General features: G+C 39.5%; 1 protein-coding gene and 1 long non-coding RNA gene across 10 annotated transcripts in view; one reads left to right on the top strand and one right to left on the bottom strand.

Annotated features, from left to right (window-relative positions):
* The first annotated feature begins 211 nt into the window (after positions 1-211).
* On the top strand, positions 212-17,081 carry LOC124343379. 8 transcript variants are annotated; one of them, XR_006919184.1, is made up of 7 exons: positions 3,854-3,868; positions 4,797-4,903; positions 5,016-5,105; positions 5,166-5,315; positions 5,378-6,412; positions 6,473-6,612; positions 6,793-7,055. It is a non-coding gene; the product is annotated as an uncharacterized LOC124343379 (long non-coding RNA). The 8 variants fall into 8 exon arrangements; XR_006919182.1 differs by lacking the exon at positions 3,854-3,868 and adding an exon at positions 17,071-17,081 and having other exon boundaries at positions 4,646-4,903; positions 6,793-7,245; XR_006919183.1 differs by lacking the exon at positions 3,854-3,868 and adding an exon at positions 4,687-4,701.
* Positions 7,656-21,114, bottom strand: part of LOC124343144 (peroxisome biogenesis factor 1-like) — a 95,274-nt gene continuing 81,815 nt past the window's right edge. The window contains exons 22-35 of one of the 2 annotated variants that reach the window (XM_046796318.1): positions 20,907-21,086; positions 13,540-13,689; positions 13,236-13,407; positions 12,872-13,141; positions 12,657-12,774; positions 12,282-12,455; positions 12,072-12,219; positions 11,796-12,004; positions 11,099-11,367; positions 10,200-11,038; positions 9,944-10,133; positions 9,325-9,883; positions 8,202-9,222; positions 7,656-8,140 (exon numbers count right to left, since the gene is read on the bottom strand). The gene's annotated coding sequence lies outside the window, so the exon portion shown is untranslated. Of the gene's footprint in view, positions 8,141-8,201; positions 9,223-9,324; positions 9,884-9,943; positions 10,134-10,199; positions 11,039-11,098; positions 11,368-11,795; positions 12,005-12,071; positions 12,220-12,281; positions 12,456-12,510; positions 12,546-12,656; positions 12,775-12,871; positions 13,142-13,235; positions 13,408-13,539; positions 13,690-20,906; positions 21,087-21,114 lie in introns of those variants that run through there. The other variant, XM_046796320.1, reaches the window with a different exon arrangement.

Here is a 21,114-nt window from a genome sequence, read left to right as displayed (position 1 = left end):
TCCCTTTTTCCGGCTGCTGAATAAGTCAAGTGGACGAACCCAACGAAATGGTTCCAAAAAAGCCTCCCACTCCATTTCATGTTGGAATATAACTACATAAGCAGCAAAGTTCACCCGGAGAGCAAGAATCTCGATCTTCTCTATTTTTAGGTTCTAAATCGATTTTCCCGGTCATCCTTAATATCTTTCGTTCTCCTTGAACTGATACCCATTGAAACTTATGTCAATAACCTATTTTTCATTTCCATCCTTTATTTTTGTTTTTTACTTTTGTTTACGTTTTCATTAAATGTTTGACAATGATTCTGGCTATGTAAAAGGGTAAGAGTGCCACTCTCCTGTTCAGCAGCGATGGAAATGAGCCAATACCAAATTCAAATTGGATACCAAATTGTGTTTTTGTGTAAGCCAACCAATCAGGTTGTGCGGGTGCCATTCTCGCGGAGCGAATGTTTTATTTTCTTTTTGTTGTTGTCTTCTTTTCATTCTTTGATCCTTTGGAATACCGCTCACTTGATTTGAATTCACTCGTGGACTGCAGGCTGAGGCTTTTTCACTACACGGCGAGGACAACAGTTAAAATAAATTTTCTTTGCGGGAGGGGAAAGTCAAAAGTCACCAGGGAAATCCTATCGTATTCGGCAGGGCAACGAGAGTAGCTCCGAATAATGTGATGCCTATATGCGCACTCCTATGAGCTCCGGTTTCCGAATTGAATACGACAACTCCTGATATCAATTTTTATTTCCGTCTGGCGACGTTAAAAGTATACCATTGAAATGATTACCGTACCAGCTTATACTTAAATTTGGGAAGGAATAGAATGGCAATGTTGTTATCACCATCAAAGTGAGGTGCATCATAGACTTTTTCCCCATTTATTGCGCGTCATCTTCGATCGAAAGGAAATTGTTTAACGTCAACGCCAGACTTTATCAAGGAGAAGAAAGAGTGGGGAAACATAATCTAGTTGCAGAGCTACATCTGTAAAAGGGGACGAGCCATTATGGTGAACTTGAGAAAGAAGGAAGGTCAAAGGAGAGCGGAACAGTTATTAATCATGTTGCAGGGAAATGTGGGCGGTTTCTTTTGTGAAAGGCCAGTGATAATCCGACGAAGCTTTTGATTCGAGAGAGACATTGATTCACGGGTTTCGGCTGGTGGGGTCATGTCTGCTCGGGCCATTAGCTCGCAATGACGAGCGCACACTGGGACAATGTCAGACGTGTCACACGGATGGAGCTCAATAGCGTTTCAGCCAGCTCCTCGGCTCCTCCTCTTTTGCTTGTTTTCTCACTATCCTTATAAATCACGCGATCAACAGAGAGTCAGCAACGACTGAAAGAAAAAGAAAAATATGGGGTGGAGCGTGTAGGAGAAGGTTACTGAATGATTTCTACTGTAAGGGGTGATGAGGAGGAACATACCATAAATTAAATAAATCACACAACATTGGGATTTTCAGTTGTCTGCATTTGAATCCTTGTAACGGCCACCCTCTCAGTCTGTTGTTTTGTGATCTGAATAACTCTTTCCGAATTATTTTTATCGCCTGGAAAACTCAGTCATACATAACTTTGACACATCTATTACAAAACTTTAACGGAATTTAACTTTTTTCTAATGACGTAATGCGTCGTTCGATTTCTTTTGCCATCACTGAATTAGCCGCCGTTACTTATTGGGCGACTACCACTTGTTTTCCCGTTTTCGCGGCAACGTTGCTTTTTTCGTCTGCAGTGCGTCAGCTTATGTGGCCGATTCCGATAGGCCGATAGTTCTGACACTAACAATCTGACAGCACCTTCAGTCTTCAGAGAGAGCATTTGTTAAGTACACTGAATTGATTCAAAAAGGTAAATGCAATGCAATTAAGACTTAAAAAATATGGTGTTTTTTTATTTTATTTTTGTCCAGGAAAATGATTACAGATATCCAGTTGGCTATCTTTTCCAATGTTTTGGGAGTTTCACTCTTCCTGATGGTCATTCTCTACCATTACATTTCAGCCAACAACCCTAAAGCTGCATCTTCATAAGTGAATTCCACTGGTTGGTATTAAATTAAAATTTACTGTGAATAATTTTACAATACATATAATTTTTAAATTTTTAATAGGTATCAATATCTTATGATGATTGTACAATGATCCAGAACGGAAATACATCCTATTGACTATTGTATATTTTTCTCCAAGTATGCATTTTAAAAACCTTCCATGAACAGTCTAGAGTTCATTGTAGTGCTCCTATATGCACAGAATTGCAAGTATGGTGTGATACTTGCAATTTAGTATCACTGTATCAATGATGCTTGCAATAGTAGTATCTGCCAATACGTACCAGGAGACTAACGATTTATCATGTTTTTAAGAATTTTGTTGTGATCAAGTTCCCCATCAGGGTTTAAGTAATTTTTTCAAAATCACAGTTCTTTATTAATAATAAATGATTTATCTACTGTTGGTTACACAGTCCAGGTAAAAAGTGGCCTTAAAATGCATACAGAAGAACAAAATCATTTGAATGCATGCCACAGAAGAACTAACAACCAAAGGTTATGCTATCTATCTATCTACAGTATAGTTTGTTTGTGGTTGCTAAAGTTTTCATATTTCTCCATTTTTAGTAAGGAGCTTTGGTAAGACTCTTGCAAGCTTATTTTATTATTTAATGTGATGGTTGAGTCTGATGGGCTGGGCTGATAGGCTGCAGAAATAGTACTACCACACTTTTTGTCTAGTCACTTATAGGGAACCTGACGTTTTATTCGTAAATAAGAACACCAAGTTTTTTATTATTATTTTCCGGCTGTAAATGCCACTGGTTAAGGAAAATCAGCATATTTTAGTATAGAGCAAAAATTTTTTAGTTTTGTCGATTTCCTGGGTTGGAAAGTTGGTGCTATTTAATGCTAAATTTACATTGATGGTCACGTTTAAATTCGGCAATGAATAATTTCCTCGACTTGCAATCCCATGGAAAAGGTGGTATTCATCCTTTACATTTATTTATTTATTAATATGCTACTTCGATTATTAGCTTCCCAACCTTACGAAGACCGGGTTATTGAGTATTGACTTTTTAGTTTTTACCTTATTATCATTTCGTACTCGTTTAGGGCTACCCTTCAAACGGTACCAAGCCTGTTTGCTTCTCGTCTTTGCCTGGTGAGCTTTAAAACGTTTTCACCGCAATGCATCAATTACTCAATATGCGTTTTGGGAAAAATTAATTCATTTCCTTGATTTGAAAAAGTTCTAGGTGGTAAAATTTAACTTGATTGAATATATAAACATTTTTGTTTTATTTCCCACATCCAGACATGAGACACCCAGTTTATTAGTTAATTCTTAATCTTTGTCTTTTTAAAACATCAGAATGTTCATTACCTAAAGAAAATAGTAAGACTTCTTTAAAAACATACGAAACATCAATAATTGAATTGGAACTTTGGAATTTTTCCAAGATTGTAATGATCAAATATATATATCGTTTGTCACAAGTTGGCGGCAAAAGAAGTCCACCAGGTGACGTTTCATGTCATTGTCCATAAATTTTCGTCTCTTTGTCCAAGTCCAACAGAAGGGGTATGTGCAATGTGTTTGTTTTGTTTATTCATAACGCGAAATAGAAAGGAAATCCACATTAATTTAATTGAAGAGAATGACCAAGATAGTTATTTTCTAAGACAATAGATATGGAAAATGTGAATTGTAATATTTACGCCTTAATAACTTCCGATGTATCGTTTATACTTCGAATTTTGCCTCAAATCATCTTTTGAAATGGCGTTTTGGTCGTCGGTTCTCGGTTGTCACTCATCAAACCCCTGGATTAATAATTCAGAAAGTTGTTGATGGAAAAAAGTAAGATTTTTTTCAAGTGTTATTACATCCAATAGCAGACTTCTTGAAATGGTCTCACCTCTGGAAGTTTCATGGGTTTATTAAAATGTTGTATTAAGGTCACAAGTTGAACTCTGATCTAGTAAAACACTTGTGCTTCTACAGCTTTTGTGAAAAGATAGACACCATCTTAATCAGTGGTGAATTGCTGCATGCAATATGTGTTTCTGGTGTGATGAGCTACTGCATGCAATCTGTGGTGTTGGTGTGATGAGCTGCTATATGAACTTATGAAGTGGTTAGTGCCAGTGCTATCCTGAATGGTGATAATAACATGATGCAAGTTATATGCAAGTTATAATTTGTTTGGTGCAGAAAGCTTGTTTTATCTAGCAGTTCTCGATTGTTTCAAACCTGACATCGATCAGGTTGCCTCAGTCGTATACTGCATGATTGAATGATAACTCAAGACAACAGATCAAACTTTTAACGCCGCAACACAAAATATCACTGGCAGAGCAATTTCATATGGCATGGATGAAAACGACAACACACTGAACGCAAGACGCAACGGTTTTGAGTTCTACTGTCGTTTGAGTTCAACTGTCGCATACAAAGAAATTTTAAAAATTATTTAAAATATTGTGGTTCTATTGTCGATGGAGTTCTTCTGTCTTTTGACTTTTGAGTTGTACGGTCGCCATACCAAAGTAAATTGCGTTATGGACTTGGGGTGTCAGAAGTGTTCAATAGATGACATAGGCGTCGTCGTTTTCATGTGATGGCGGATTGTTGTGTCAGTGGTTGTCAAAAGTTTTCCTATTTTTCCATGAAAATTACCTATGAATTCATCAGTAAATTCAAGTTCTTTTCTGTGCAACTTGTTTGCGATGTGATTTATTCTTATGTGTATTGGATCAAATTCAAAATTCTTCAATCTAACATGTAGGAAGGAACGGGAAAGGAAAAATTAGCATACAAGTAGCCTACCATCACTACCACCAACTCTTTTATTAAAAATATTCGTTTGCTGAATGCATCATGCAGTTAATACAGGTAAAAAAACCATTAATGTCTTAGTCACAAATTTTAAAAAATACTTATTCCCAGACTTAGTTCATATTTGTCTAATTATCAGCAGTTTCTAATTTTCTATTGATGTTGGTAGGTCAGTAGGTCACTACTGCGTCACTACCCCAGTGTGGACATGTTTGTTTTTCTGAACATGTTTTTCAACAAATAATTCATTGACGTACAAGTATTATTCTTCTTTCGGTTTGAAACTGTTATTTGATGTCATTTTTATTTTCTGTCATAGGGAAAGCTATGAAAAATATCATATCATCTAGGCCATGGATAATCTTCAGGTTTATTGCAGCAGCTTAAGAGAAGAATGTGAACAAATGCAGGGCACTGGTCACATACCAACATGTGTTGTATTTTTCTGAATGTTAAACACAAGCAGCAGGTAGCCATTAACTTTAATTTATTGGAAGAATGTTGGAATATTAATTGACATATTTCCTTTAGATTCAACATGACTAACTGTTTGATGCCAAAATTAGTTGGAACTCAACTCACTGTACATACTCTAAAAACACAGATAACTGGTGCTGTTGCCTTTCAGCCACCGGCAAGAAAATGATTCTTTTCTTCAGAAAATTGCAAGTTAATTTTTTGTCTTGACCCCTAACACTTTCTGTTAATATTATAGATATTTATGTTGAAAGAGTTACAAAGTCTGAAAAGCTAACTAAAAACTTTGTGTATTTGTGTCATAAGGAAAGCTGCTGGAGTAATCTGGTGGTCATGCTCATTTGGTTCATTTCGTGCCAGCTAGTGAAAGCCGAAAGGCATGTCGAATTCAATTGAGCTGCTGCGTGCTGTCTCGAAGCATAGCCTACTCTATATAGGAAGCCGAAAGGAAGGATATCTCTCGCGTGTTGGAAAAGTGAAGCCTACTTTGCTCACCTTTCCTCCGATTTCGCATCTTCCAAGTGGACCCAGGGGGGCCATCTGGTGAGCGAAATAATGACACGCCCTCCGAAATTTCGAATGTTATGGTTTGGGGGGATTACCCTGTAATTTATGAACGCACCATTAATATGTTGCCGTGAGGGATTTCATGACAATGTTACATTGGAACGGTGGACATTATTGTTTAGTGAATGGCCCTTCGTAGCCATTTAACAATCATATCGATAGAAACGTAAACAAATCCGTGTTTTCAAATATCGCCACTAGACGATAAATTGGCTCCCGTGGGTCCACTTAGGGCGGAGCCAAATAAGAGGAAGGGAACCCAAATTGGCTTCCAAAAAAAGGCCAATCCTTTCGGCTTCCTATATAGAGTAGGCTATGCTCGAAGGAAGCAATCCAGCTGTTGCGTTCAGTCATTTGGAACAGGAATCTAATGGCTGTCAATAGGTGGCTGTGAATAAGTGGCTGAAATGATGTCCACCAGGTAGCGTGAGTGTCTTCAGAGAAGCTTAGCGGCCATTTTGTTCCAAGACGCAGCAGAAATAGGTTGTTGGTTGTGACGTTTCTCACGATGAAAATTAAAAGGTATTTATTGTTAATTTCCTATTGTTATTGAATGTGATATGTTGATGTGAAAATTTACAGGTGATTTAGCATGTAGAAACCAATTTGCCAAATCATTCACCTCAGACTTGGGAAGTGCCTGTACATTTCCGAAATGGCGTGCCTCGTGTGTCTCGCTGCCTGTTCTTTGGCTTACGTCTCACCCCATTCAACAGTGAAAAGTAATTATTTTGATCAAATGTCTTGCAGAAGTACTACAGATTTAGTTTACTATAGAAGCTTTGAATCGGATATCAAAGTTTTTCTGTTGGACTGCGTAGTTTTCTGTCACTCTTTGTATTCTTTTGTTATAATGTGTACACAGTTGTGTTTCTCGAAAATAATTTTCTTTTCTTAAACAGGTAAAACAAATGCTGGTGGTTACCTTGTTGCAGCCAAATGGTGAAAGGTGTGACAAAGACAGATTGAACCGTTGTATACTGAATGCAATTGCAGTGTAATCCAGAAGTTGCTGTGCTGTTGTAGCTGAGCTGTTCCATCTGGGTTCCTGACTTCAAAAATTTTGTGTTGTCGTTTTCATCCATGCCATATGAAATTGCTCTGCCAGTGATATTTTGTGTTGCTGCGTTAAAAGTTTGATCTGTTGTCTTGAGTTTTCATTCAATCATGCAGTATACGACTGAGGCAACCTGATCGATGTCAGGTTTGAAACAGTCGAGAACTGCTAGATAAAACAAGCTTTCTGCACCAAACAAATTATAACTTGCATATAACTAAATAACTTGCATCATGTTATTATCGCGGTAGAGAAAGCGACAGGCCCCCCCCCCCTGGGGGCCACAGGAAAAATAAATGTATGTGATCATTACGAAAATAAATTTTTTATGCAATAAAAATTCGTATCAAATTTTTTAGCAAAATTTTTTAAAAACTTTGTAAGGGGAATTTTTTGAAATTTTTTTTCAAAAACAAGTCTGGACTTTTTTTTCAAAAACAAAAGTCGGACTTAGCAGAAAAATGAAGCAGAAAAATGGTCTTTGAATTTATAGAAAAATGGTCTTTGAATTTATAGAAAAATTTTGTGGGTCTTTGAATTTTAATGATAGAAAAAAATTTAAATATTTTTGAAATGTAAAACAGGAGTTTGAATTTTCATTGTTGTATTTTGCAAGATCATTATTTGTACATAGCACTCAAAAATATTTTCTCACATCATGCAACAATCAGCAGGAGGAAAGGTACTTAAGAGAAAATAGACATGCAATTGTGATTTATGAATCAATCTTGTATTTCAACAATCTTTCAACACATCCAAAAAATACTTTAGAACTTCGGTATATAGCTCGGAGTAGCGTAAATAGTGGTGACAAGGTGGGACGAATTGCTGATGTAATACATATGAACCTCAGTTTGGTAGTAGTTTGGAGGAGTAATACTTAAATTCCTCGATGTAGTAAGCTAGGTAGCGTACGTAGTTGTGTATGGACGCCTTCTTCGGTGTAGTACTTGGGGTCTGCGGTATTGTAGCTAGGTGTAGCGTAGGTCGTGGTGTAGTAGACTGGAGCATCAGTGTAGTATCTCTGTTCGACGCAGCATGAAAGAGCAGCTTTGGTGTAGCAGGTCGGGACTGCGTAATACTTGGCCGCCTCAGTTGTGGTTGTGTAGATCGGGGCAGAGTAGTACTTTGTCGCTTCAGTGTAGTATTCGACCGTCTTGATGGAGACATCAGCGGGAGCCTCGGTATAGCAGCTGGGAACAGAATAGTATTTAGGAAAATCGGTGCAATAAGTAGCTGAGAACAGAGTAATACCTAGAAGCCTCGGTGTAGTAGGATAGGCAGTATACGTAGTCATGTGGTGTCATCCGTCGCCTAGATGGTGTAGTAACTCAGGGCAGAGTAATACTTCAGGGCATCAGTGTAGTGGCTCGGGGCAGCGTAAGTTGTGGTATAAAACTCCCGTGGTTTGGTGGTGTAGTACTTGAAGACATCGGTGCAGGAACTGGTCATTGCGTAAGTTGAGTAGGAAAGCGGCGGCGTTGCGGTTTGGTTTCCACCATACCAAGGAGACATCGCTACACCAGCAGTCGACCCAGCCATCAACGATAGCTTCAGTAGTGTAGTGTAGTACTTGAGCGCTTCAGTGTTGTAGCAATGCGGGGCCTCGGTATAGTAAGCAGGGGCAGCATGTATAGACGTGTAGAATTCGGGTGCCTTAGTGATGTAGCACTTGGGAGCCTCGGTGTAGTAAACTAGGCAGCATACGTTGTTGTAGGCGGCTTCTTCGGTGTAGTACTTGGGGGCTGCGGTGTAGCGTAGGTCGTGGTGTAGTGAACTGGAGCATCAGTGTAGTATTCCTGTTCAACGTAGTACGAACGAGCAGCTTCTGTGCAGTAAGTCGGGACAGCGTAATACTTGACCGCCTCAGTTATGGTTGTGTAGATCAGGGCAGAGTAGTACTTTGAAGCTTCGGTGTAGTAATCAGTGGGAGCCTCGGTGTAGCAGCTGGGAACAGAGTAGTATTTAGGAAAATCGGTGCAATAAGTAGATGAGAACAAAGTAATACTGTACTAACTCGGGGCAGACTAATACTTCAGGGCGTCAGTATAGTGGCTCGGGGCAGCGTAAGTTGTGCTATTAAAGTCCGGTGCTTTAGTGGTGTAGTACTTGAAGACCTCGGTGCAGTAACTGGTCGTTGCGTAAGTTGCTTTTGGGTAGTAAGGCGGCGGCGTTGCGGTTTGGTATCCGCCATACCAAGAAAACATCGGTACACCAGTGGTCGACCCAGCCATCAAAGATTCAACACACAACAGCAGCACTACGCCATAGTTTGCTAGACATTTATAAATTTTAACATAAATGTTACATAATAACAGGCATACATAATCAAAAGAAGGATTGATACCAAACTCTATGTAAAAGACAGAATATTTACCCATGGATGCGAACTGACAGACAGAGCGCTGCAGTTGTTGCCGTGTCGGAGATGCTCCCTCGACTGATTTACCTTTGCCTTTTCTCTCTCCTTTTATACGATTTTTTGATCACCCTCACCTCTTAAGCCTTGCGGCTATTGTAGCTGCTTGAAAATGATGAAACACGTCCCGTTCTCACCTCTACACCACTGCATGACACGTTTTATGCAATGATCTCCGTGACCTTCGAATGTGAAGGACAGGTGGACTGCCTTTTCCTTTTGCAGGTTGAAGTTTCTGGGGATGGGTCTACAACAACCAATATCAAAATGAAAATGGTTATGTAACAGTAACACATCCCGTTCTCACCCAACCTCTTTTTGACAAGTTTAACGTGCCTTTCCTTTTGCAAGTTGTCGTTGCTGGGGGTGGGTCTACAACAACAAATATCAAAATTCAAAATGAATACCAAATGGTTATGTAACACATCCCGTTCTCACCCAACCTCTACACCACTGCATGACAAGTTTTACGTGCCTTTCATTCTGCAGGTTTACGTTGCTGGGGATTGGAATGGGTCTACAGCAACCCATATAAAAATTAATACCAAATGATTATGGCTTAAAACTCACTTTACACCAATTGAAATTAACAATGGCTCCTAAACTTTTCAGAAAGGTTTTCTACCTAATTAGACTTCATCATCTTGAATTATTACCACAGTAATTAAAAGAAACATTTCTGGCTTTGAAGACGCTCAGTTCTTCAAAGATCACTTCCATTTTGGCAATGCTCGACGTCATACAGCGTACCAGTGTGGAAAACTGTTCTACCATAACCAACAATGCTATTAGCGATTCGACATTCAACTAAGAATGAATTTAGCGGTACCCACCCCGCTATTTAGTAGTTACATCGTCGTTCTTTGCTTCTCCTTGATCAACCGTTGCTGGTCTTGATTATCGCGTGCATGGTGGAGACGATCAACACACACAACACAGCTTCTGTCAAACCAAGAACACGAATCATTATCAGTTGACAAGACGGGTACCATTCAGAAATATCTATCTTGGCGGCGCTATAAACACTCGAGTCTGCTGATTCAAGAGAATCAGTTTTTGAGCAATAGTACTAACTAAGAGTTTGTATCGGACGGTCTGTTTAATAAACAACGTTACATAAATATGCTTTTTAATCAAGTTGTTACCTATTTATATTTAATTAATAACAATTTATAAAATGAAAACATTATATGGTTTTTTATACTTGTTTTATTTATTAAACAAACCGTCCGGTATAAACTGCAGCCAGTCAAGCAGGGGGAGACACTGCTCGACTGACTCGACCAGGGAGATTACCCGGCCATGGTTAAGAGAAACCGGAAAAAGAGCGAAGAGAGCTGAGGAGCAGTTATTATGAGAGCAGTGTGTCATAGTAGGCTTCCGGCTTAGACTCATGACCCTCCCAACAGATTTCATCGAATCATGCGCCTTGCAAGTCCCCGTTCGACCAAACATCTCCCTTCCTCCTGGTTGTCGCAGCGAGTGAGTGACCACCGGCGGGCGTTGGTTAGTGGTTATTTAGGGAAACGGGGCCACTGAAGAAGGGAGACCAGATATGCACTTGTAATTTTTCTACATCTACATAATTTATATTGACGAGTCTTGAATTTCAGCAACCTCTCCTCAGTTTTACCAATGGATCAAGTCTATGGAACGGCAGCAAACGATGAAACTGAAAAACGAATAAAGATTTAATTAAAAGTCAACAACTGAACGAAACATCAAGCATTACTTCAATGCCGGTACCAAGAGACGACATATCGAAAAATGCAGCCGATAAAACAAGACCGACAGCCATCAGGCAACATTGACTATTTTACCCAACTTTTCAACACGGCATATACTGCATGGACACCAACATAGGCAAATGACACATTTAAGTGTGATGTTGAACTGCAAGTCTGCTTCAGAGCATCTCTCAACTGGATAGGGACTTCAAAACCACTGTACACCAAACAGCAACACCATAAAAATCTCAAACATAAAACTGACCATGAACTCCTACAAAGCAAAAGAACATTAATGAACCAATAAAATTTTGAAATGTGAACATATGGTACCGCTAATGAAATTTACTTAATTTAAAATTAATAATTAATTTGAATTGAAAAAAAGAAACCAGGGAAGAATTCTGTACATCTACTTCCAATATGTTATAACAAATTGGGAATACTGAGTGGGAATTTTTGTTCTAGTTGGATTGGAAGAAAATTGAAAAAAAAAAAAAACTCAGTGGAAGCTGATTAACAATGTGGCTATCTTTGAACAGAAACAATTATTTGGAAAGAAGAAATATTACCCATAATTTTCGACAATTTAATCTAATCTTAAACTTGTCAATTGAATACAAAATTTAAAAAACAAACAAAAAATCAAGACTTCCCAAGTTACAACCAATAACATGGTCCCAATAACAAAAATCAAATTACCCATTCAAGAAGTGTTCCTGTTATGGCACTTGGGATAACACCAGCTAGATAAACTGCATGCAGCACAGCAGCAGCTGCAGCTAAACTTGACTCGATCACATCTTTCACCAGCTGGCTGCAACAAAACCATGTTGATGATACAACAGCCATGAATCTCAGACTCTGTTGTGTTCTCGATTTCTGCAACAGTTGAGCAAAGGGATCTCTGTCTTTGACGTGAACATCAACAAATTAAACCTATTGCATTATTGCATGGAAATTGATCAACAAAATTACTTTACTAGCTCTGAAGTGTTTCAGCACGAGATGAGTCGTATAGCCGTATAGGTACAGCTAACAATGGCCGACATTTCGGCAAAATGGACAGCAGTTTCGACCCACGTCGTCACATTATTTGGCCAAGTGAAATAATATGCCAGATTGCCTGTAAATTCAGATAGAAACGTCTAAGATTACTTACATTTCATTAATCCAAACTAGCCTTACCAGTTACCATTTCATGGCTGAAAATGTAGATCGACACGCCAATTCCGTAATGAATTTTCACTCAGCGTTCACAACTTTCATTCAGCGTTTCGGTCGGAAACAAATGACAAATATTTTGTCCTCACGAAGACACTCGCATCATCTGGTGGCTGGGGGACAAACCATTTTAGCCACCTACCGACAGACAAAAGATTCCCTCACGATTACCACGTTTGACTGTACGGAACGGACGGATGGATTGCTTTCCGAACTCTGTTTCCGAAGCTTAAATCACGATCACGACTCACGAGAAATGAATAATTAGATACACATCACATACAAATAAATCTGATGAGATTGGGGGTATGGGGGGTCCAGACAAAAAATAAAACTTACAATTTTCTGAAGAAAAGAATAATTGTCCTGCCTGTGGCTGTAAGGCAGCAGCAGTAACGGTTATCTGTATTTGAGTTAGAGTTCCAACTAACTTTTGCATCAAACAGTCATGTTGAATCTAAAGGAAATATTCGAATAAATATTACTACAACATTAATGCAATAAACCGAAGTTAATTACATACAGTAAACTTAAATAATCAAAACCAAAGTTACCTTTTTAATTTCATCAAAATGTAAAAGAGTGAGCATTCAATCGACATCCTGCTCCTGTTGGTATGTTGGTAACATTCGCCTTCGGCGAATATACACCATTATAAAAAAAAAAAAAGAAAAAAGAAAAAATTCTTCTCCTGGCTCAATGTCTCGGAAAAAATGGTAGAACCAGGTAACATTGTCATTTTAAATTTTCAAAAACGTCCGCAATCGTTTGGCATCTCTGCAATCAGCCAAAGCGGCAAAAGTCAAACCAGGTCCGACTGTGAACTGTGAATACAAAATGTTCAGTTTAACGACTAGGTAGTTTTTAAAGTGATTAAAGTTCTTTTTCTACAAATCCAAAAGGAATTGTGGCACTAACCACTTCATATAGCAGCTCATCACACCAACACCACGGACTCAATCACATTACCATTTCAAGAAGTCTTCGATTGTGTTTACCCTTCAAGACGACACCCAGCTCCATAGACTGCATGCAGCAGCTGCAACTTGACTTGGTCACCTCTTTGACTCTTTCACTAACTGCATGAATGCTATAAAACTGCTTGTTTTGTAGTTTTTTAATATTTATTGAATTAACTCGAATTTAGTTAACTAGAATAAAGCGCGAAAGAAATCAGGTCTCTGACAGAATAAAAACTAAGGAAATCATCAAAGTAATTTACCGTTATTTATGTGCAGATTCGTTGTTTCTCAATAGATGGCGAGTAGTGTCTTCGCAAGGTAGAAAAATAAATATTAAGCTGGAAATTAGGCAAATAACCCGATCCATTCACAACCACATCAAATAGATGGAGACTTGGAGAGGACCGCGCCTAGGTAATAACGAAAGAAAAAATTCTAATACTTAGTTGTATTCGGCAGATTTCATTGTTCTTAATAATAAATGAATCTGATAGAACAATAACGCCAGCGGAGGGCTTAATAGGAGCTTTTCGTTTTGGGCTTTTAGCAACTGGAGAAATTTTCTAAAGCAGATAAAATGGCAAACCCACCCCTCCCTCAAAATCAAAACGCTGATTCCGCCACTGCATAGCCTAATAGCCAATATACATCCAAGCCTACCAGAAATCGTAGAACTAGCCACCATATCGTATTAATGTCAGCCAAATTTGACCACGTCATGAACAAAACTGTGCTCGTCACTCTTTTTAATGACGATTAACTGTGAGATGTATGTAGCTATACACGCACGATTAATCTGAAAAATTCCCAGAAAAAAACCTTCGCTGTTAGCAGTAGCTACGCTGCACTTATTTGTTGGACTCGCTATGTGGAATAACAATCTTCGCGTGCGCAAAACTATATTTCTTCGTTAAGAATGATTAAAACATACTGTATAAAACCGCATGTTATTTATAAGCAGGCATATGTCGATGGTAAACATTAGAAGAAAAACAAAAACAAAATAAGATATTTAAAAAAACATAGTTTGCTTGTATCCTTAATTTCCTGGTATCAAAATGAATAAAAGCGTGCGCCGAAGAACGTATTTATAACCCAAGAAAAACGCCTGTAACTAACAACTCTATGGACAGTGCAAGTCTTTCATATGATTGGCATTTTTTGGAAATAATAACAGGGAAAACACAACAAGCATTGTGTACCAGGAAAAGCCTGTTATTACCGCGAGTAGTAAATATGATGCATGACGACATATACAGCGGAATTGTTTGCTCGTCAAATGAGACCAGTCGCAAGGAAAATATCACCGACTTCCATGTCATCATGTCAACCTACAATCAGTCGACACAACGCGCGCGCTACGGTGAATGGCGTAAATGGCAAATGGAGAGGGGAGAAAAGGAATCATCATAATAATTACTTGCACGAAGGTACCACTTAAAATCTCGTCAATCTCAACAGACTCACACAAAGCCTGGCTCTATTCAGCACATTCGTTTTCTATACTTTTCGAAAATTTACCAACAACAATACCATATAGAAGATGGCATAATACTGATCGGCAGACATCGTCTCTTCTCCGTGAAATAAACTACAAGAATTCAAAGATAACATGGCAAAAAGAGCGCGGTATTTATAAAACGCCGAAGAGTTCGATTATGAAGGCACCTTGAAAACGACAAGCATGTATACTTCAAGACTGACTTCATAGCACAGTGACTGCAGAGCAAATTACGCACGGTAGCTGGTGCCTCTGTTGAGAACTGTCTAACCAAACGCAAGTAAGAAGGTGGTAGCTGCTGTAACAACAACAGGAGAAGAGATATAGTGTCTCTCAGCCCGATGAATCAATGCTGTCGAGACAATGAATATTCAAACGGACGTTGCGCTAATTTGGCACGATTGTCCAGACAGTCGGACCAACTGACAGCTCCGGCCCGCAGAGAGCGAAAGAGAAAAGAATCTAAGGAGAGGGCGGTGGAGAGGGTGAGACGGGAATATACATAAGAGCGAGGGAAAAAAATGAAAAGGTTCTTCTGTGATGGCATGACAGTCAGAATGGGCTTTTCATTGGCCATGACGTGTCGACTTTGGACGATACACAAGAGAAGGCCTTTGGACAAAAGATCTCCAGCCAACCTTGATGCTGCAGTTGGTTGTGATTACCGCTTTATTCACCACAGATCCTCCAACACAAAATAAAAAATGATGAAAAAAAAAGAACGTACTCTGTTTTCAAGTGTCAAAAAAAATGGAGGGAGATACAAAACAGTTTCAAAAGAAAAGACACCTCACAGACCATCTTCTTCTTCTGTCTATTGAACAATCGAGTGAAGCCCTTGCTGTTTGCTCACTTCTAGGAAACTCGTTTTCACTGGGCTATCTGTAAGCATTTTTTTTTTTTTTTTTTTTGGGGGGGGGGTTAACAGTAGGATGGAATTTCCCATATTTTAAGAAAGATAGAGATTTTTTCCCATAGATTCAGTAATCTCTCCTACATATATTCGGCACATTACTTTAAAAAAAAAGAAACCAATTTCTATTCCTTAGTTGGGCTCGTTCGTGATGTTATAATAAAGTTGATGATCTCTCAATTTTCCTGGCGCTTCCCGATGAGGTCGAACTTTTTCAAGTTCATTAAAGAATAGATTACTTTGGTCGTTACGTTATTCTCGCCAGATTTCCTTATTTGGAACGAAAGAAAACATTCAGCTCTTATGGGAAAGCCAGCAATAAAGGATGCTGGACTTGGTATATTTGTTATAAACACAGCAGCGGCCATTCAAGTCTGCACTCTCCCGAGCTTGTAGTATATGCACGGACACAAAGACGAGCGTGAATGCGGAAGAATGCGACGGCAAACCGTGAAAGATTTTCAAGAATGCCAGAGTCCATTTAGTTCTGGTTTTTCTCTGATTTTTGTCATGGGTTTGTATGGCCCCAAGAGATGAACGATACGGAGCTGGCGGCATCCAGCGCGAACGTGCGATGCTGTTGAAGGCTTCCAGCTCGACATGATGGAGAACACTGATGTGGGCGCGCTCGGGAGAGAATCGTCGTCACCCTGTTGCCTCAAAAACTTTCTGGCCGTGGCCGGCCGGTCGGTAATGAAGCTTCAATGGGGGGGTCTGCATGGGACCGTGCCGAAAAAGGGGCGACATCACTTTATAACAGATAGATGACAGCATCGAGAGAAAAGAGAGAGAGAGGGTCGTTCCGCGTGAAAGGTAGGAAGAAAAAAAAAGAGGCGACATCACACAGCCTCGAAATGTCTTGGAGAGAGAGAGTGTGAGAGAGAAAAGAATATAATAAGAGAAGAGCTCTTGAAAAGAAGTATGCGGACATGATGGCAGCACAGTGAGTTTCAGAGAGGTTTGTATGACAAGATGGCGGGTGCCGGAGTCTCTCTCTCTCTCTCTCTCACATAATACAATTTTGGGTTGTGCTGCAGCAAGCCAGCGCATGCAAGCAACAAGGGAACTTTTTATTTTTCCGGGGGTCGGCGTGAAATGTCATTTGTCAAAGTGCCGATTCGATCCGCGCTGTCACACTTGTATCCGATCGATTCAATGACTCTCGGCCGAAGCGTCGAGAGAGTTGAACAATTCCTGTACGCTGCACTCCTCCAACTATGAAGAGGAGGGAGGAGAACAAGGGGGAGAGAGACACAGCAAAGCAAAGGGAAAAAAAGCTCAGCCATGAAGAACCGTTGACAATAGCCTAAATTTAATTCGCTATTTATATATCGAATGTATAATACATTCGACAATCCATTCAAACAACAATAAGAGAATCTAAATGTATATCTTCGCTGGTGCGCAGTTCTATGCTTTTCTCCCCATCAAACTGTTGGTTGGGTGGTTTCTTTTTGTGGCGTCCTTAATTGTCACCTTCTCTCTCCTCTATGCAAACGCACAATGTCGAACGCTTTTTTTCTTTCTTTTTTTCCTTTTTCTTTTCTCATTTAACTGAAGCATTTGAAGCATCTCCCTGACCGGTTCGTCGAGAGCTTTTGGTGTTCAATGCCCCGAGAAGTAAATTTTTTTTTTTTCGATTGTCATTGACTACAGTTCCCTTTACTTTTTTGTGCGTGTGTGTATGCGTGGTAGAAACATTAGCGAGCGTTTCTTCCTTTTCTTCTTCTTCTACTTCCATTTTTCTATATTTCATCCGTCCCGCGCTAACTCGTTTCCCTATACATCTCTCAAATATAATGCGATAATGGACGCTTTCGATATGGTCCGCCGCGACGCACAGAAGAAAAACACAATACAAGAAAGTATTTTTTCTCTCTTTTTGGGGTCCCTCGCTTAAACGTTTTCAACTCGAGTGGGTTTGAATCGAGACAAGTAACTCGGACACAATCGGAAATACAATTTGAAAAGGGTATACATACATTCAACTGTGAGAGTTATAACACGGAAAGAGAGAGAGAAGCGCCTCTGGTCGTTTTCTATTGTGCGCACATCAAGACTCGTCTCTAATAGTTTCAGTAGTAGTCACAGTGGTCACATTTTCACAGCCATTTGCAATGTCGCAGCCCATTTAGAGGAAATCTTTCGTTTTTGTATGGCCTTCCGAATTCAGCTTTTATTCTCAATTCGGTTTCATGCCAGAAAAGACTTGGCCTTTTCTTCGGAACCACCTGGGTATTCGCGGCATTTCCGACCGGCAGCAAAGCTACTGTACCTATGTGTGGCTGGCTGTGGCTACCACTGCACTACCGTCTCGCTCCTTCTGTCCGAGCCGTTGAATGCGCTTTTGTTAAAAGAGTCTATGTATATACTGCTGTAGGTATACCTTGGACTATATCGCGGAATGTTATTCGGTGGTGAATCGACACTAGAAGTGCCACCAGTCGTTTTCATTGAGAGAAAATTCCAAAACAGTACAAACTTGGTATATAAAAAGAAGAAGGGAAAAAAAAAAACGAATATACTATGAGCGCTCCCTAGGTGGTTTTTTTTTCTCTCTCTCTTCCGCCTCGTATAATACGTCGTCTTTTTATTTATTAAGTAGCTTTTTTTTTCGGAATGACGACGACGATGACGATCTGAGCCATAGAAACGCTTTACATCACAGGAGTCTCTCAGCATTTAGCACATGTCACCTTCTTCTCCATTTAGCTCCACTTGTTCCTTTCTTGAAAATCTTTTCACTTTTTTTTTCTCCCAACGAAAAGAAAAAAGCTATTCTCGTCAAGAATAAGTCCTTCCCACTAAATATCTGTCCTTTGTAACTGAAATACACTGCGCCGTGCATTTCTTCGCACACAATAATAGGCCTGTACATCAGAGAGAGAGAGAGGGCGATATAAAGCTAAATGTGTATTATTCCAGTCCGACGCTTCTTATGTGACACCCAAAGTATTTGTCAGGTCAGTAGAGAACAAATCATCAGTGACGCTCAATTGATTTTTTTTTTCTTTTTCATTTTTCAAATTGAAAGAAAAACCGCCGGACCGTATAGTGCACCGCATACGGATGCAGAAATGGAAGCGACATGAAACATGTCAGAAGGTGAATCCCCCGAATGAACCCTCTCATCTATCCATCCCTCTCCTTTTTTTCGATCCAATTCTACATAGTACAGATGCATTGTAATCTGGAACGAATAAAAGAAATTCAGTGAGCGGCAGCAGCAGCAGCAGCACTGTATAATTTGCGATCAGTCATTACACGTGAAAGGTCTCCTCCCTCTCTCTTCTCTTTTGATTCATTTCGCTCCTGATGGGACCCGACCTGATGGAATACAACAAAAATGAAAAGAAAACCGGCGGCCCGATTCGTCCTTCTGTTGGCTTTGGCTTCCCGCTTCGAGTTATTTGAATTGTACAAAATACTTCTTGTTCTTCAATAGATCGCAGGGCTCTCAGTCTAATGACTTTTTCCCCCTTATTGTTTGAGAGAGAGAAGAAAATCAAATGACATTTTAAAAAACCGAGAGAGTCTGCTTGCATTTTGGTAACCATTAGCCGCGTGCATGATGCGCATATCAATAAGAAGATTCGATCCGGGGCTGCCATCGATTCAAGGAATCCGATTAGTTCAATATTGGTCGGGTCAAATGCTGAGAAAGGGGAGAAATATCCATGGCGCATTCGTGTATGCATCGTTGTAAACATTTAATCGAACTTGAATAGAGGAAATGGGGAAATATCACAAGGAGAGGAAAAGATGAAGAGGGGAGTTATTACTATATACACGGTCTATAGATGATAAAGAAAAGAGTAAAAGATGAGAAGGGACGACGAGGGCTGATGTCTTGCCTGCCTGCCTTCCCGCGTATGGAGAAAGAGAGAGAGAGAGCCACATGTTTTGTGTCATGTCCCGGAGCCGACAACAACAACAACAATGTTTTCATCAGCGTAGAAGAAAAATGAGATGAAGGAGAGACGAAGCTGCAGCGGTACATAAGCGAATATGGTGGGCGGAGCAAAAAGAAGACGAGGAAAAAAAAGGAAGAAGAAGAAGAAGAAGAAAGACGCAGGGTTGAACTTTTATATTGAAAAATTCACAACACACAAGACTTTTTTCAATATCTCCACAAAAAATAGCTAGAAAAAGGCTATTGTGTCGTCTCTTCTCCTGATTTTTTTGGAAACCTAACCTTTATTCCCATTTCATATTTTTGCTCGTCTGTCTGACTGTCTGTGTGCGGGCGTTGTTGTCGTTGTTGCCTTGTTGGAAGCCATGCATCAATCTCATCTTGTACGTTTCCTATATGTCGTTATAAAACTAGCGACCGGGATTCTATGGCCTACACACACATCCGTCTACGGCTCATTCTCAATCGACGTATATAGAGGATGCTGTTAGATATATAGTATAGATTTGATACACTCATATTTCTCTCAGATCCTTTTCACTCCCGCTGATGTTGTTGGCCCTATTCTCTTTCTCTCAAACCAACCCCCTGCGCATTTTCCCTCAGACAACAAACAAACACAAATGTATAATACAGATCTCAGTCCCGGCATATAGAAGACTAGTAAAGTAACAACTATAGTCATTTGGGAAGATGCCTTTTGTGGCACTTTTGAAGTAAAAAAAAAAAGGCTTTTTTCGATGGAACTCAAAGAAAAATACATCCTCAGAAGAGAGAGAGAGAGAACTGGATGTTGTTGTAACAAAACACGTATATGCCGACCCATACAGGGAGAGTTAAAAAAAATGAGAGAGGAAAGAGTGTGTGTATAAATATATAGGATGGGAAAACCGATATTTGAATATATACATAGAGAGTTAGAAATAGAAATACAAAGATAGAGAGGCTCCGGTATTGCATTGTGTCCGGATATACACAATTGCCCTTTGATTGACCTAAAGCATCAATGCAATCCTCTTGGGCCCCCTTCCTCCTCCTCCTCCTCCTCTTTGTATATTATTAGCCTGAGATCTGTGTGAATGTGAACTTGTATCTACATGAGAGGGCAGCTTTTTCTTTCCATTATTATGATTACATATGATTATTTTTGTAATAATAATCGAATGCAGCACATTAATGGGATTGAGGAAGACTTTCGGTTCTCCTTGAGTTTGTATTCAAATGCGATACAATTCAAATACTAGTGGCTATTTAAAGACAAACTAGTTTAACAGACTAATTTATGTTGTAGTAGACTTACATATAATTGCGTGAAGGAATAACGGTCGGATGGAAGATGGTAAAAGACTAAATTCAAACTTAATTTAATGAGGGGTTCCAGCCGAAATCATGACGATTGCCAAATGGACTTCAATGTCATCAAGATGAACCATGAACATCTTAAACGGGTACAGTCATGGAATCCGCACTAGTAACGAACCTGTTGGCATTGAAAAATCAAAAAATTT

The sequence above is a fragment of the Daphnia pulicaria genome, chromosome 6, assembly GCF_021234035.1.
Source record: "Daphnia pulicaria isolate SC F1-1A chromosome 6, SC_F0-13Bv2, whole genome shotgun sequence".
Taxonomy (NCBI): Eukaryota; Metazoa; Arthropoda; class Branchiopoda; order Diplostraca; family Daphniidae; genus Daphnia; species Daphnia pulicaria.
Note: the sequence above shows the minus strand (reverse complement) of the source record. Positions and strands in the feature narration are given on the sequence as shown.